At 37.6% G+C, this 15,952-nt stretch overlaps 1 long non-coding RNA gene across 3 annotated transcripts in view; it reads left to right on the top strand.

Moving 5' to 3' along the window:
- Window positions 1-15,952, top strand: part of LOC114667577 (uncharacterized) — a 63,782-nt gene that overhangs the window by 30,342 nt on the left and 17,488 nt on the right. For all 3 annotated transcript variants that reach the window (XR_007933752.1, XR_007933753.1, XR_003718754.2), the window contains one exon: window positions 12,742-12,827. This is a non-coding gene — a long non-coding RNA (uncharacterized LOC114667577). The remainder of the gene's footprint in view (window positions 1-12,741; window positions 12,828-15,952) is intronic.

Raw genomic sequence — 15,952 nt, 5'->3', positions numbered from 1 at the left:
GGAATGGATTCCACAAGATACTGGAAATATTCCTTTGAGATTCTGGTTAACACTGACATGATTGCAACACAAAATTTATGCAGCTTTGTCAGCTGCATATTCATACTGAAAGGTGTTCTTTTGAATTCAGATCTGGTGACTGGGAAGACCACTTAAGAACACTGAACTTATTGTCATGTTCATAAAACCAGTGTGAGATGACTTTTGCTTTGTACCATGGAGCATTATTATGCTGTGTGCCTCAGCAGAAGTTCAGTTTCATCAGACCAGGCTATGTTTTTCCAGTCTTCAGCAGTCCAGTTTTGGTAAGCCTGTGCCCACTGCAGCCTCAGCTGTCTGTTCTTAGCTGACAGGAGTGGGACCCGATGTGGTCTTCTGATGTTGCAGCCGCCCACCCCTTCAAGATTTGATATGTTTTCTATTCTGTGATGCTTTTCTGCTCACCACAGTTGTACAGATTGCTTATCTGAGTTACCGTAACCTTTTTTTTAGCTTGGACCATTCTGACCATTCTCCTCTGACCTCTCTCATCAATAAGGCGTTTCTGTCAACAGAACTGCCACTCACTGGATGTTTTTTTATTTTTCACACATTTCTGAGTAAACTGTAGAAACTTGTGTTTAAAAATCGCAGGAGATCAGCAGATACAGAAATACTCAAACCAGCTCCTCTGGTTCCAACAATCATGCTGCAGTCAAAATAACTAAGATCACAATTTTTCCCCCATTCAAGAGTTTCATTTAAGTATTAACTGAAGCTCCTGACCTGTATCTGCATGATTTTCTGCGCTGCACTGCTGCCACATTATTGGCTGATTGGATAATTGTGTCAATAAGCTGGTGCTCAGGTGTACCTAATAATTTGCTCAATGTATTTATAATCCATAATTAGGCTGCACAGCTCAAGTCAACAAGAGTGATAAATTAAATAGTAGCCAGTATCTCTTATTTAAAAACTGAGCTCTACTTTATTTAAATTGCTATTGTCTATTTATACTTCTGATTGGCCCCTCTCAGTTTTCACAGTGAGGACTATAAGATGACAATTTAGGTTTGTTTTTCCTAGAACATTTAAAGACATTAATTTTATTCAAGGATCTATATTCATCTCTTCAGATGTTCTTGTTACACACTTCACCCATAAAATGTGAAATTTAAAGCTTGCAATTCCAGGAAAACAATATGGTGGCACAAAGCAAGACCTGCAGAGAAGATGCATAATCATTCTCACTCATGCCTGAGCCTGTTCAATACAAATTGACCACAGTGTAGTAAAAGAATAAAACTAAAATGCTAATGAACTTGCTAAAGAATAAATGTGCCTTTGTGGACCACGTTTCACACAGTTTAGCTCTGCTAAATTTAAAAATTAAAAATTAAGTATATAATCAGGAAAACAAAAAAATTAGACTAAAAATGAATCGTTTCCAACAAAACCTGCAATGCGGCCCTCCCTGGTCCCGGCTGAGTAGCACTGATCTATTAATTTTGAGCTGGACGTGTGGGGGGTAATGACGGCATTTCAGCAGGTTACTTCTCTATTGCAATACTTACAGTATGATACTGTTTGTAATCTGTAAAACAAGGTGCCTTCACTGTACTAATCACAAGCAAAAAACAAATTTCTACTTAACATTCAATTCCAATAATTCAGCAAATATTCCCAAAGTCTCCTGTCAGTTTAATGGACTGTAAAAATTTCCAAAATCAACATTGTTTTTAGTTAGGCTTCTCAATGGCAGTCTGCTATCTGTATCACTTACTAGTAGCTGACAACCACCTGAAAAAAATGAAGTTTATGTTTTTACCATAGAGCTGCATCACACACCATCACATACTTTTAAAATGCAAGTGCACTGTTTTTACTGAACAAAAAGCATTGAAGAAAAAAAACACAAGGTAATGTTTTGCTGTTTTTGAAGAGAAACAAGCAAAATTCCATTTTTATTTATCATAGTGAACATTTTTTTGTAGAACCTGGTACCTTACACTTCACATGCTGCAGTGGCCCATCACCTAAAGTTTGGCTGTTCTTGTACCTCTCCTGATCTCCTCTTATTAAATTGTATCATCAGTCAGGAGAGATCAGCATGGTCACCTTATTCTGTTCACATTCACAGCAAATGTTGATTTAATTTAATTTTTATTGTAACTTAGTTTTGATTTTGACTGGGACAGTATTGTGACATCGGCTGATCACCAAATATATTCTGGAAAATTCACTGACGATAAAAATGGTTATTTGGATATCTTGAGATTTTTCAATAAATGTACTGTGGGTTACACTTTGGACAGTTTTGGGCAGATATTTGCCTGGCAGCCAATCTCTGAATGGTTTCTGTTCTAACACCTGACATTGTCAGGATAGGATCTGGCTGACTATGACATAAAATTGCATTACATGTGTAAGAAAGTAATATTTGCATATGAAGTGAAATAAATTAAAATATTTTATTTTAGCAGTTCTCCATGATCATCTGTGAGTGTATGGTGGCATAATAATTGCTACCCTCATGTAGTACCAGTATCCTGGGTTTAAATCCTACACCAGGTCATGGTCTATGCGGAGTTTGCACATTTTACCTGTGTCTGTGTGGGTGTTTCTCCTATAACTTCAGTTTTCCTCCTGTGCCTCTAGAGGTGTTAGGTGGGGATTCCAAGTTGCCTCTGTGTGAAAGTTGGTGCTGGGGAATAAATAAGTGGGCCTGTGAAAGGCTGGCATGAATGTCCAGGTCTAAACTCTTTTGCACCAAAAGGTACAGCCTCCTGTAACCCTGTGTCGAATTAAGCATGTTTGATAATGCTATCTATGAATGTGACTATTAGATTTTTTTTTGTTCAAGCCAAAGAAGGCCACAATTTTGCTTGTCCTCTTTATTGATTTGTCTGCACCATCTCACAAGATGCCTTTGTGACTGGTGTGTTATGTTCTAGGCAGGTTAGTGCATCATCTAAAGGGTCAGTAGCATCAGTTTGCACATTATATCGTAATAAAAATTTATAAATTAAGTAATGTTTGGAGTGTTAAAAAGTGACAATTAATTGGGTTCAGATAGTTTTGATTAAATTAACTGTGGTCACCTTTTGAATAGACATTCTTACAAAAGCATTATTGTGACTTTTTCAGGTGATGTATGTAATATTATATTGTGGGAATCTTTGATTATGCCCACCTTTGAAAAAGATTAATGTTTTGTCTTAGTGGATTGAAAGCCAGCAGTATCACTGAAGTACAAGAAACAAGATTCAGTGGAACATCCTGCAGTTGCCTGTTGCAGGCTGAGGTAGTTGGTTGTATAGTTGAGAATAACAACCCCCGGAGATAACTGTACAACCTTCTAGCTTTCCCTGCGATGTGGCTAAGACAACATATTTCCTGCAAGGCGGTAAGTAGAAATCAGTTTATGATTGAGGCCAACTCAGTTTCTGGCAGAATTATGTTTCATTCAAGTGACATCTTCAAGTACCTTTCCAAGGTAGGCATCAATCTTTAACAGTTGACTTTGCAGTGGGGATCGTGCTGCACTAAAGGCTGACAAGGCCCTGATTCAGTCTAGCACAGCTAGGACTCAATTGGATAAAGTCCACTAAATGGTGGCAGCATTGGTATTCATCCTTCTTTAAGACGTAATAAATGTATGCTTCAGTCTGATAAGGTCAGTAATTTTTGGATCATGTTGATTGAGGTCTGCACTTTCTTCACATAGCATGATTGTCCTCTGAGTAATTAAAATTGGCTTGGTATGAGTAGGTGTGACTATTCGCATGAATGTCTGCTGTAATACACTAAAGCCATGCACAGCACAATTTCCTACGTTATGCCCAAAGTTTTAGGTTTAAACTCCCACTCACTACCACTGAAATAAACAGATTCAGTAAATTGAACTGGGTTCAAATCAAAGCCTAGTCACTGTCAGTGTACAGTTAGGGCATTCTCCCTGTGGCCCTTTGGGTGGCCTTTTGTTTCCACACGTATTCCAAATATAAGCATGTTAGGCTGAGTTAGCTAACTTCATACTAGTCCATTAAAAGTCAAAGTGAATGTCTGCATAATTATGCTCTGCATAGGGTCAGCTTCTGTCCTGACTGCTGTTGCCACATCTTTATGTCCTGGCAACACTGTAATAGAAAGTGAAGGTTCAGAATGTCAATGAGTTACTGATTGATAAAATTACAGTCCTCTTTAAATTAAAGGTGGAGCATTTTTTCAAATTAAACTTCCAGAACAAGAGATCTTCCTGGGCCTTCCTGCACCTTAGTGCAATGAATGATCATGAAAGCAGTCGATGTGCTTACAAAGCTGTTCCTCCTGAACATCACACTTCTCTTGTTCTATGTTTGGTCTCTGTAATGTTCACAAGTGTATGGTTTGTTTTACCTAATGAACAGATTTTTTTACTCTTTTTCATGTTCATTTGTCATCTTTAAATACTGGGGATCCAGCAAAAGACTTGCATGGAATATGCATTGTGTGTGTAGGGCACAGTAAGACCATATACTGTAACTGTTTGGACGAGGCCACTGGCAGCTATTAAATTTACCTTTCAAAAAATCATTACACTCTTTGTTTTTACTCTTAAACTTTACAGTCATATAAATTGAAAATCTTGCTCATTGCCTCTAATGTGATCTCCCGGTATTTTACCAAAAATATAATACTGAGAACTTTTGGATGTACTGTAAAGGACTTTATTTTCTTAAATCTTGCATGATGAAAGGAAGCAATAATCATTTTTTTGTAATACCTGTTTATTTTTATTGTAATGCTGATTATGGTTCCATTCTAACGCATCAACTGGTTTATTCTTTTTCTAAACTCATGTATTCCAATGTTGTGGTCCTTCCAATACAGTGACAGGATTTCCATGTAACTCATCCTGCGAAACAGTGCCCTCTTCTGGACTTAAACAGGTGCTTTCTTGTTAGGAAATTAGTTGAAAAGGAGAGAAGCCTAGTACTTTTATATGCACTTGTGCAACATGACAGATGCTAATGTCTGAATCAGAGCTGTCAAACAATTAAACGTTTTAATTACAATCAGTCACAGAATGTCACTCGATTAGTCACATATTTAACCAAGGTAGTTCAGCCGTGTCCAGTAGTCCCCTGTAGATGTGACTGCTCTATAACTGCAAAGACTTGTGTCTTTCATATAAATTCTTGATATGTGACAGAATTGTCCCACGCAAAGGTAATGCGTAAGAATTGACAGACCTTGCTGTATGACGTCTCTCAGCCCTCAACTCTCAGAGGTCTGCAGTCTGATGTGATCCATTGAGCAATAAATAGTGGAAGTTCATGTTTTAAGATTTTGCTTCATTCATGCCCATGTCAATTTTTACATTCATGGATTGTAGTCTTGCACAGATTTTATTGCCTCACATTAGAGTCTTTAACAGCAGCATCATGCATGTTAAGTGATAAACCAAGGACGTTGTACTTCTGCAAAATTTTAATTTGCCCACAGTAAGTTTACACGTATTGACAGCTTTGTCTTTTGGGAGAGTTTTTAATCAACAGTAACAGTAGTACTACAGTAGTAGTAACAGTAGTTACACTGCATGGTTTTGTGTGGTAGTAGACATGCTAATCAAAGCAAAGGCTTAAGTACAGCAGACTATTTACACATATGTAATTAAATCTCAAGTGACATCTCCAGGCCAGGAGTTTTTTGCCTTTTTTCTTGATACACCACCTTTAGCAATTTAAGTATTTTGAAGTTTTGCTATTTTCTTTCAGTCTTAAATTACTAAGTACTGAACTCTTACTAGGCACAACTAAAAATTAGCTATCTTAACTCCCACCCCTGCCCTAATATTGATTGCACATTTTAACAGATGATTATTTCTGTGCTTGTGCAAGTCTTTTAGCTTATATCAAATATCTTTACTTTTTGTGTAAGACCAGTAGCATGGTTTGATAAGGAATACGAATTAGAAAGCCTAAACTTTCATTTTCCATATTATTAATAAAAAAAGTACAAAAATAACTCAAGTTACATATGACTTCTGGTAAAAATAGAAGTAAATAACTCATTGTCCTTTGTAAAGTTTGAGTGCTTTTATGCTTTATAGGGTCTTTATTGTCAATGTCAGATTCCAGTTTTGAAAACTTTAAGCACAGTTCTGTTTTTAAGGTCTGCGTATTCCTGTGTTTATGTTTAAATGTAGGATAAAAGTTACCAAACAACTGTACAACTGTGTCTGAAACAACAGATTTTCACAGTCGATTAATATTAATAACAGTAACATGCAATGTTAGATACATGTATTTTATTATTAATGATTGTTAAAATTTATCTTTTTACTTTATTGCATGTTCTGATGCCTTCTGTTCATTTCTAAAACTTTCTAAAGATGGTGGTACAAAAAACAAGTTCACCAAAACTAAAAATCTCGTAATGTGAGCAGACCGGACCTGAGAAAAATAGAGACAGACAGCCCACTCGTGCGCGTGGAGGGGACAAGAAAGATGGTGCTCACCTGAGATGCTGTCTTTCACAAAAATCCAGCAGTCTTGGTGCTTGATTCCGGAGCAGTCTTTATCCTGGCATGGATCAGCTCAAAGAGATGTGGAAGTGAAAGGGAGCTACCAATGGTCCTTTTAAGCCCCACTTTTTACCTTTCTTTTTTTCTTTTATTATCTCTTTTGTTTCTTCAAGAACCACATGAAAGCTAATTGAGAACTGCTACTGTTTTTTTTATGCAAAAATTGTAGAACATTTTCAGTTACCTATATGTAGACAGTCTTTCAAATTGGAATTCAGCCTCACAACCCACCAAGATAAGTTGAACAATGCTGCACTAAAATGAATTAAGGAAAAATAATAATTCGTGCTTTTGAAGTTAATTGCATGTTTTAGCACTTTAACTTTCACAGCCCTTGTCTGAATGCTATAACATGGCTTAATTCAGCTTATGTTATCCATTTTGTCATTTCCAAACTTGGTGACCCACTGGAGAAGAGCTTGCCAGACTTCACTCTCATTTATAGTGTCTTCTAACTGTAAAAGCTACATTTCAGCATCTGATTCTCTGGCTCCTCCTTTTTCTTTTTCCTTTGATCATTTCAATTATCATTACCTTCTCAAAGCAGCCATTTTCAGGCTAAGACTGAAATATTTTTTCTCTGTTCATCCAGCCACTTAATCACTCACTTAATTCATTACAGCATTAATGTAACTATTTATGGTTAACAAAAGCATCTTCATTCTTGCTAGGTACCTGTATTGCAATATGAGTGCAATAAAGTGCCCCAATTACATCAGAAGAACTAGACACTGTTGCATATTGACTTTTTACGTTGGCAAAAGCATGTTATATTTTCTGTATGTGTTCCCACACCAAAGAAAAACTGGATGTAGTGCCTTGTCAGTCAACTAATGGCTTCCAGCACAGCAGGCACGATGGAGCTGAAGCTTGGCTGAGATATTCCTGACGTGTCGACCAGTTCCCTGAGTAGTGACAACAGATAGCCAATATAAACTGGACAAAAATAAACTTCTTCAGTTCAAATATGCAGCATTATCCCCATTTAAAAGGGAACTAAAATACAGTTAGTACATCATGTTCATCACTTTTGAGGAGTAATATGCTTGTCTCGTCAATGCACATTATAGTGATATGAATGATTAGGTGTGCAAATCATCATTTTCTTGGTTTGGCTGCATTTCCCAGCTTGATGAAGGATGTTGTCACTTCCCAGTTTCTCCAAAATGTTGTGTACGCATTAGTCGGAGTTTCCGTAAATATACACATGTTTCTCTTATCAAGTTTTCTTTTATAAATCCCATCCCTTGTATAGAAAATAGCATTCACACATTTTGAGACTCTTTTTGTGAGTATCAAAGCTTCATAAATGAGGCTCCAGGTGAGGATCTGAACCCAATCAAGCTAAGAGGTGGTAGTGATAACCATCACACACACCATGCTGTCTCTACATTTATCTTAAAATAAATTATAGATGATAGCATTGTTACTTTCATATGAATGTGACCTTGTACCTGACTAATCTACCCATATTGCAGTATATGGTTAATGTAGTCCCAAAACATAATTTTCTTTTACAAGCCATAAGTTCCTGGTAGAAAACAAATGCTTAAATTATTTGGGCTCTCTTAAAGGTGGTATCCTATGCTGCATTGCTTGTGCAAGGACTTGTCCTGCATAGGTGAAGGATTCCTACCCACCTACTACAGCTTGGTGGGAGAGTGGTGTTTAGTATTATCTTGGGCTGGGGAGGACTACGTTCTTTGTGCAAGGAGAGGTTTGAGTTTTTTGAATTTTGAAAAAATACATTGGGTCCATTCTGTGGTGGGTATGCTGGGTCTTTGCAGGTAGCACTGTTTCCTCACTCTGATTGAATTTTTGTTTGATTTTATCATTTAAACTGCATGTTCTCCCCATGTTTCCATGAGTTTTATCTGCAGACAACCTTAGACCAAGGATGTATTTGCTGGCGGTATATTTTATGTGTATATATTGAGTTATTTGTTTGCTTTGCTCTGTACTGCTGACTCATCCATGGTGGTTGCCTGCTTTGCACCAACAGTAATTCCCTGCAGGTTTGATTTGCAGTTAGCAGGTGTGAAAATGGTTAGATTGACACCACCACGCTTTCATTAGTCTTATGACTGTGATATTTTTCAGCTTAAGGTCATCTCTAGTAATAATGTTATGTCAGGCTTGATAGTGGCATTTATTTTGAATAAATTATTTCCAGAATGGAAACTCCTGGTTTTGTTTTAGCCATAAAGACAGCACTCTGCTGTTCTAATTTTTTTCAAAGATGTGCATGTGAAGTTGCAGTAAATTGGTCTGACCAGTATGAGCATTTGTATCAGTATATCCTGTAGTGGACTTGTATCTTGCCTGTGTGTCAGTCTTTCTTTACACCTAATAACGCTGTTAGGCTAAACTCTAACATCCTTTGACCTTGAAATTGGATCAGGAGAATTCAACAGAAGAATCAATAGATTGGTGTAAAGATGGACAGAGTGAGTCCTTATGGCCCTGCTTACACAGTATTGTCCAAGTTAACAGGAAGTATGCCACATATTCAGTGGTAAGGTAATTTATGACACCCAAATACCCTATTTACCTCCAAAGAAACAATTCATATTCTAGAGCTCATTCACTGATACAATACTAGTGTGTCTGTGGTGGGTCTCTGCCAAACGTTTTTGCTTTTTTGGTGTATTGTATGAGCTGTGGACTCGACACTGTTTTACTATGGTGAACTTTAAATTGAGTAGGGGAATAAGGTTGTGTTTTTGGTTTGATTTTTTCTAAACTATGCCTTGTTGTGTGTGCAGTTGTATTTTTGGCTGAACTATAATTGTTTAGACTCTACATTTTATGGACCAATCAGAGTTTTCTATAATGTGACATTTATTTCAATAACTCCATCGTTCATGCATGCATTTTTTTTAGACTAAGGAAAGTACAACTTCAACTTTACAAAAGTCTTTTCCTATTGTTTTCATTACTGGTGTTAGTAAAGATCAAGGGTGATGCATCAAAGGGATACTAATGTATCCGCACAACTTTAACAACACATGTTCTATTTCCGGGCGGCACGGTGGCGCAGTGGGTAGTGCTGCTGCCTCGCAGTTGGAGACCTGGGGACCTGGGTTCGCTTCCCGGGTCCTCCCTGCATGGAGTTTGCATGTTCTCCCTGTGTCTGTGTGGGTTTCCTCCGGGCGCTCCGGTTTCCTCCCACAGTCGAAAGACATGCTGGTTAGGTGGATTGGCGATTCTAAATTGGCCCTAGTGTGTGCTTGGTGTGTTTGTGTGTGTCCTGTGGTGGGTTGGCACCCTGCCCGGGATTGGTTCCTGCCTTTTGCCCTGTGTTGGCTGGGATTGGCTCCAGCAAACCCCCGTGACCCTGTGTTTGGATTCAGCGGGTTGGAAAATGGATGGATGTTCTATTTCCAGCCTGGTGTCCATTTCCATAAAGTTTACACATCTACCCTGTATCCGGATAGTTTTTACAGTTCTCTCCCAAGACATCTAAAGACGTGGACCTTTGGATTAATTGGCAACTCTAAACTTGCGTGATATGAGTGGATGTGATTGTGAGCCTGAATGTGCAGTGTGATGAACAACACTGTTGTCCCATCCAAAATTTCATCCTGTCTTTTGTCAAAGTCCTTCAAGGTAGGCTGTGGCACTCTGTGTCTCAAAAGTAATTGGAAATGTCGGCTTTCCACCATGTTTTGGAAGTGATATATATATATTAATGCAGGATATTTTACAGATGTCATCCCTGAAGTTTCAGTTTGTGGTTGGCAGAATATATTTGTGTTATCTGTACTTCATCTTACTTAATATATATAAGAGGTGTCATAGTGACTAACTGTTGTCTTGCTGTCTGCGTGATTGGGTATTGTCTTTGTGGAGTCTTCAGAGTGTTCCTGTATCTAGTATCTATCTATCTATCTATCTACAAAGGTTTTTCTCCATCTATTTTAGGTTTTCTCAACAACCTAAAAACATTCAGGCTGGTTAAATGTTAAATCCTAGTTAGTGCAGGTGTATTTCTGAGCGTGCCCACCAATGAATTTGCACCCTATATGGAGTTAATTCAGGTCTTGTAGCCAACACTTCAGCCCCTTGCTTGACCTTGAACTTGAATTAGGTTGGCCTATAAATGGCTGTGCATATGCACAAGGGGTAAACATAAAGGTCTGAGCATGACCTTTTATGAGAAATGCAAGTAAATGTGAGTTGGTTTTATTTTTCAACATAATCTCTACAAATAGCAATACACTTGTGGCTTAACAATCTGGGCTGGTACCTCAAAGGTTACTGGTTTGAATCCTGGCAAAGACAGAAGGAATGCTACTCCGTTGGGTCTTTGAACAAGGCCCTTAACCTGCAATTGCTCCAGGGGCACTATAGAAATAGTTGACCCTGCGTTCTGACCCTATAACACCGTGTGTCTCTGGAGAGTAAGTTGGGGTTTACAGAAAATGACAAATTCCTAATACAAGAAATTCTATATGGCAAATAAAGGATTAAAATTACAAAAAATCATTCACAAACTTTACAGTACTCCTCAAAATACTCAGTTCTGCTTGTGTAACCAGTCTTTTGAAGGTGACTTCACAGATTCATCTGTGGCATAAGACATCCCAAGGAGATAGCCCCTTTTTTGTTTATTTATTTATTTATTTGGATTTTATTGATTTTAATAACAAATAACATTCCATAATAAATAAATAATTCAAGTTTTACAAGACTTGGCTCAAAACAAATCAACTCCCACCCATGAGAAAAAGAGATAGGCCAGCAGAGTAAAACTTTAAGCTAGTAAAACTTAGTAAATAGATAAATTAATAAAAAATAGAGTTAATAAAAGAAAAAAAAGGAAAAAAAGAGGGAAGAGAATCTGCTTCCTCAATTAAAATGCTTATTCTAAAATGTTATTGATTAGTTCCTGCCAGGTTTTGAAAACGTTTTGTACAGATCCTCTAAGTGAGAATTTGATTTTTTCCAATTTCAAATAGTATATAACATCAGTTACCCACTGATTTAAAATAGGAGAGTTAGGAGTCTTCCAGTTGTGCAAGATACGTCTAGGAGATAGCCCTTAAGACTGGAGAACAGGTGGCAGTCAAACAGTGCCAGGTCTGGAGAACAAGGATGTTGTGACATCTCTTCGTAACCATAGTGTTACAGAGCATTTATTGCAGCCCATGCTGTGTATGAGAGAGCATTGAAGTGAAGCAAAAGAAAAATTATCAACAGCTTTCTTCCCAGATTGACTATTTCTGTTTATCTTTTGTATTACTCCTCAGGATCATAAAAAAGTCTGTGCACATGATCTTGCCAGCATAGCTTGGGCCAAGAATTCCTTTGGTGTTGGAGAATCACCATCCTTCCATTGTTTCAATCGTTGTTTGAACTCTGGGTCATATTAATATATCAAAGGTTAAACACAAATTAATAAAATGCCTAAATCTTCCATCCATCCATTTTCCAACCCACTGAATCCGAACACACGGTACGGGGGGTCTGCTGGAGCCAATCCCAGCCAACACAGGGCACAAGGCAGGAACCAATCCCGGGCAGGGTGCCAACCCACCGCAGATGCCTAAATCTTCCCCATTCCAAAAGTTTAGCTAGATAATCTTCTTGGAACAGTGAGTGTGATGATGCTTCATTTCAGAATTCCGCATTCTGGGCATCAAACATACATAGGCCTAACTCATATTTAACTGTCCATGAAGGATTGAGTCAACTGACCCATAGCTAATCCCTATGGCATCTGCTCTCTCATACCATCACTCCTTGATTCTCTAGGACAATTCTGTCCATGGAGGCAACATTTTGTTATATTGTCAATGTTGAAAGCCACCAGACCCAGACAGACCTTCAAGGGACATCCTGCTAACAATGGAATTCTTCAGCCCATCTCATGATTGTGACATATCAAGGAGATTGACTCTGGGATATGTTGACTAGACAGGAATGAATCTTTGAGGGTGTGTTGTTTTCTAGGATTAGCATAACACTTGATTTTGTGGGTTTCAACATCCAGTTGGTTTTAAAATTTAAACGTACACAATATAAACCAGATATGCTAGAAACTTGTAGTTGATATATTGGATATATCATATAACTGAGATAACCATTGCTAACTTCCAAAATCAAGTTCAGACGCAAAACGATCATTCATCTTAAATATATAGTATCATTAAACCTGATAAAAGCACATTTTCTATCTTATTGTCTTGTAGATTAAGACTCTGGCTGCCGGTGTCACTTTCCAAGTGCCTGTATATTCACTTTTGAATCACTAATGGAGCAAGAATTTTTGAAACTTGTAAGTACATTAAATTTTATAGCCATTGGCTTTTAGTTTTGTGATGGGTAGCATTGCTGACCCACTCTGATTGAATTTTTGTTTGATTGTATTGTTTAAACTGTATGTTCTCCCCATGTTTCCATGAGTTTTATCTGCAGACAACCTCATACCAAAGTATATGGCTATACATTTTATGTGTGTATATTAAGTTATATTTGCTTGCTTTGCTTTGTGCTGCTGACACTTCTAAGGTGGCCATCTTCTTTGTACCAACAGTAATTCCCTGCAGGTTTGTTTTGCAGTTAGTAGGTGTGAAAATGGTTAGATTGACACCATCATGCATTCATTAGTCTTTTGATTGTGATCATTTTTGGCTGTAAGATCATTTCTACTAGTAATGTTATGTCAGCCTTGATAGTGGCATTTATTTTCTATGAATTACTTCCAGAATGAAAAACCCTGGCTTTGTTTTAGCCATAAAGACAGCACTCTGATTTTCTATTTGTTTCAAAGATGTGCATGTGAAGTGACAATAAATTGGTCTGATGAGTATGGGCATTTGCATGAGTATCCCCTGCAGTGGACTGCCATCTTGTCCATGTTTCAATCTTTATTTGCACCCAAATAAGACATCATTTGACCTTGAACTTGGATCAGGAGAATTCAACAGATGGAACAATAGATTGGTGTAAAGATGGACAGAGTGAGTCATTATGTCCCAGCTTACACAGCATTGTCCATGTTAACAGGAAGTATGCCACAAATTCAGTGGTAAGGTAGGTTATGACACCCAAAGACCCCATTTGTGTCCAAAAAAAAGTTCATACTCTAGAGCTCCTTCAGCGGAGTGAGATGCACATTTGAGAGAAATGTGTGAAATACTGAAATAGTGAGCAGTTAAAGCAGCAATAAGCAGTCAAGGACCAGTGTTTAACCTCATTGAAGAAAGCTTCTTCCCTTAAACCTGATAACTAAATTTACTTTTTTAAATTGCTCTGTTCATCATATTGTCACAGGCATAACCAACAAAAATATTGCAACAATTTGAAATGTGTAATATTCAGGGCAAATAGCCTATCTGACAATTATGCAGTTATCTCTAAGTACACTGGCTGGGCCTGTCCTAATAGGCAGCATATTAGGTTTGTGAGAAAATGTTTACCTCCTCTGTGCCATTTAAAGAACTAAGATGCCACTAGCCTGGATAATTACATCACTTGAAAGAGTGAGAAGCTTTTATCTATGTGGGGGAAATGTTCCACTTCTAGAATTTTTGATTAGCATTGTGTCTGTGGACCCAGGTGCTGCTTCCAGATCAAATTTGGTGTGCAGCTTGGTCAAGGAAAATTTTGTCAAGTGGAAAATGGCATTTGATGCCATGGCTTAGTTCTCCTTAATGTGACAGCCTCTACTGGGATTTAGCATGCCACCTCTTAACTGACTAATCATTCAAATAAACATCTGTCATGGCTGGCAAAAGCTAGCCATGTAAAGAGATGCCCACACTGAATGGTGCCACAATGCATTAGGGACTAAGAATTGTTCAGAACATTCATGATTTGTCATCTCATCCCTCTTCTGTCACTTTAGCAAATCTGAAAGAGCTCAACTGCATTAAAGGAAGTAGTAAGCTCACACTGAAGTTCTGTTTGGTCTTCCATCAAACAAACAACAGCACTTTTTTAAATGTAAACCAAGCAGTGCACACTTCAGTACATATCATATACAACATTGGTGAATCAAATCTTCACAGTCGAGCATCATTGTGGTCAGACCTGGAGAAGTATTTGTAAGACTACTGCATCCCAACTATTCAGCATTCGATGAAATAGTTGAAAATGAAAAAATCCAGAAACTTCATACCTAGGAAAAGCCTACCCCCACATCAGTAGTTGTTTTCCTGTCTTCTTCCCAAAGACATTGTCATAATTATTATTTGACTTAGAATTTGTACATTGAATTCTTCTTTAGACCAGTTTTGTTACTAAATACTGATGTTAGGATTCTGACCAAAGGTCCCACAAATGAAATAAATAAAGTGTTTACTTCAGTTGTTTTCTAAGATCAAGCTGGATTATCACACTACATAAATTTGGGTTTGAACCCAATACATTAAATATATTAATAGAAATTAATAGCCTAGTTTAATGGAAAAAGTATTAATTCACATTTTGATAAACAAGACCAGATCGGAATGTCTTTCATCACTACTTTCAATTGAACTTTTCAGCATTTGTTTGAGGTAGCAGTCACGGTTCCTGGAAACAGAAACTGACTTGACCAAAACATATCTCTTTGTGCAGAGATTACTTTACTCAATATTTCCACGTAGTGCATGAATTTTAAAATACTGTCATGGTCTACTTTTTAAAGATTTTTGTAATTTTTTTTTGCAAATTTTGATGAACCACCATTGGGACGAAAACAAAACTACAAAGGCACAGAGAGGGCATCTCAACTCCGGGTCCAAACTAGGGCAAATAAGTGGTGATGCAGTCACCGTAACACATCGTGTATTACTTTGTTTTAGGTATCCATCCATTTCCTAAGTCGAGTAATCCAATTCTGGAGTTGTCAAAGTGCCAGAGCCTTAAGATTTAGCATCTGGGGTAAAGCCGGAACCGAACCTTGGAAGGACATGGCTGCTTTTTATAATGAACAATACTAGAAATGTATTGTCCCAGAAATGACAATGATTGGGAACAGAAGTTACATTTTTACTTTTCATAGAAAGTAGGTGTCAGACGATGACTTGGCCCAATCAAGGACTGCAGCTTCCTTATAAAATCATGGTCTGATGCTACCGTATTTTTTCTTTGAATGACTTTACGATGGGAAACTCACCAAGACTGGTTATATACAGCTAGTGGACTAGACAGGCCCTTTGATTGAGAAGTCCAAAGTTTTGAGTTTACATGATTAAGCAAGGTCTTTGTCACTCCCTGAATTTTTGTTTTCATGACAGGAGGAAGTGGACTTCATATTTTTTCAGTGTTTGAATCAAAAGCCTTGTTTTATCTACATACTCTTTTTGAACTGAGAAGGCCGTTGTTCTTATCTGACAAGGATTTTTTTTTTTATTCTACCAGCCTGATCACTGTCTGAGTACAGTTAACACATCTTCCTATGTGTACTTTGGTTGT

This window comes from Erpetoichthys calabaricus, chromosome 17 (genome assembly GCF_900747795.2).
Source record: "Erpetoichthys calabaricus chromosome 17, fErpCal1.3, whole genome shotgun sequence".
In the NCBI taxonomy this organism is placed as follows: Eukaryota; Metazoa; Chordata; class Cladistia; order Polypteriformes; family Polypteridae; genus Erpetoichthys; species Erpetoichthys calabaricus.
This window is presented reverse-complemented; position numbering and strand designations above follow the sequence as displayed.